This window comes from Myotis davidii, unplaced genomic scaffold (genome assembly GCF_000327345.1).
Source record: "Myotis davidii unplaced genomic scaffold, ASM32734v1 scaffold358, whole genome shotgun sequence".
NCBI classification, from domain to species: domain Eukaryota; kingdom Metazoa; phylum Chordata; class Mammalia; order Chiroptera; family Vespertilionidae; genus Myotis; species Myotis davidii.
Genome location: NW_006290768.1, coordinates 738,142 through 740,870, shown reverse-complemented (window position 1 = coordinate 740,870; position 2,729 = coordinate 738,142).

Sequence of the window (2,729 nt, the reverse complement as noted above, 5' to 3'; positions counted from 1 at the left end):
AGCAGTAAACTGAATTAAAGGGAAAATAGGTGGTACACGTGTACAGCAAAAATTGAGAGTGAAATATAATTGCATGAGGCTTGGGGAACACTGAATTAACTAAGCCTGGCACTGCTAAGCCAATAGACTTACTAGCTGAGTTAGATTATGCTGTGGCAATGCAGTTAAGTGTCAGATCTCAGTAGTTGAACGGAACAGAGGTTTATTTTGCTCGCATTGCATGTCCACCGTGGATTGCCAGGAGCTGGGGACAGGGACAGGGTGGCTGGCTGGCTTTGTCCTGTACACTCGAGAGACCAGGGTACAGCCCCTTCAGTTGGAATGTGTGGCCTTGGTTACCACAGCAGGGAAAGGAGAGGGCTGGAAGCTCCAAGAGTTTACCACTGCCTTGGCCTGAAAGTGCTACAGCTCATTTCCATTCATGTCCCCTTGGTCACGGCCCAACTGCAAAAGGGCCGGGAAATGCCATCAGAGAACCGGGTGTTGGTCTCAGTAATGTCTAGCACCTTAAGCACTTTCTTGAAGACTTTCTGATGATATTGGGAAGGGCTCATGATATAGTAAGTGATAAAAGCAAATCAGCCTTTAGATTTCCAAATAAAAATAATTCTGTGATTACAGGGGGAAAAGGTGAAGGAAATTCACCAAAATCTGAAAATGAGAAACAGATAGTTCCTGAGTTAAATAAGTTTCTTCCTCATACTTGGAAGTATTTCCCAGACTTTCCATATTGTCAGGTACCATTAAAAATTTTTCTTCTGTGATTACAGGGGGAAAAGGTGAAGGAAATTCAAAATCTGAAAATGAGAAACAGATAGTTTCTGAGTTAAATAAGTTTCTTCCTCATACTTTGCAGTATTTCCCAGACTTTCCATATTCTCAGGTACCATTAAAAACTTTTCTCTTTTACAGAGAGGAAGGGAGAGGGATAGAGAGTTAGAAACATTGATGAGAGAGAAACATCGATCAGCTGCCTTCTGCACACTCCCTACTGGGGATGTGCCCACAACCAAGGTACATGCCCTTGACCGGAATCAAGCCCGGGACCCTTGAGTCCGCAGGCTGACGCTCTGTCCACTGAGCCAAACCCGTTAGGGCACTGGGTACCATTTTTAATTACAGAAGTAATTCATGGTTACATTCTTTTAAATAGATTCCAGCAATATAAAAATATTCATAACAACACAAAAGTCCCTCTCACTATCTGCAGCCGCACCTGAAGGTAACCCCTTGCGCCTAGTAGTTTAAGTAATGGGTTGCTATAGAAGAACTGTATCTAATGCGTTTCTAAAGCCTTTGGAAAACAGTCCCAGCCTGGGTTTTTTTGGATTACTGTGCCCTAGAATAATGGTTTTCAAGTTTTCTGCTCACAGCTCTTTTATTCGTGTTTTATAAACTGTGGGAAACACCAATATTTTGGAAGATGGACACTATATTAAATATCAATTCACACACTAAGAAGGTCACTTCCTTTTCAAGTCTGTTGATGCTTCCGGTAACCTAATGTTGAGCAGAGGCTGTTTTAAGAAATCATACCTAAGCACTCACTGCATAAAACAGATAAAAGTGGACACACTCTGGCCAAAGAGTTAAGGAAACTTGCCCCTGTGGACCTGTTGTTCAGGGTGAAATGCTAGAGCCAGGATTTGAACCTAGGCAGTCAGGCTCCAGCCTTGGGACCCCTAACCACTATGCTAAAGGCAAAGACTCTGATACGTTCTTTACCAGCTCATGACTCTGGGCGGCACCATCACCCCTGTGAGCCAGTTTCTTCATATATTTATCAGCAGTAACAATACAGTAGTAGGTACTCCACTGGGAGGTTGTGAGGATTTAACACGCGGGAAATGTTTAGAACTGTGCCTGGCACCCAAGATGCATAAATATGAGCTGTTTCAACATAATGAATACTTTTTAGTAATTATTAGCACTAAAACTAACGCCGTGTTTTTTTCAACACTACCTTTGGCTCATAATAAGCACCCGACACATTACTCTAAATGTTAATCATTTATTTTGTAAGATTAGCATTTATAAACTTGGAACCCTATTGCTTAACCTCGACCTTAGCACGATACCTAGCAAGAAGTAATTGCAAATGTATTACTAATAAAAACAACAACAATAATAATAGGTTTATACTAAACATTTTCTTCCTTAGAAAGTGAGCTTAGAAAACACAACCTGAGAGACTAAGCTGGCTCCACACCATTCAATTCAGCCAGTGAGTCCCAAAACTAAGAGCAAGAGAAGATCAGTGACCGACCTGGACGAAACGCCCCAATCCTCTCCAAGCCTTAAGAAGGATCCTGGGGCCCTAACCGGTTTGGCTCAGTGGATAGAGCAGCGGTCTGCAGACTGAAGGGTCCCAGGTTTGATTCCAGTCAAGGACACGTACCTTGGTTGCTGGCACATCCCAGTAGGGGGTATGCAGGAGGCAACTGATGGATGTTTCTCTCTATCCCTCTCTGTAAAAAATCAATAAAATATATTTTTATTTATTTTTTAAAGGATCCTGGGTACTAGCTTTCTCAGAACGAACATCGGCGCGTTCCGCTCACTACGGCTTCATTGGCTCAATCCTCCTGCGCTTACAGCCAATCCCCGCGCGAGCTCTGCTCATAGCCCCGCCCCAGCCTCCCCTACCACGCCTCTAACCTTGTCCCCACCTGGCCTCTGGCCCCGAGCTAGCCAGCCTTGAGGAGGTTCCCCATTGGCCCAGCATCTCG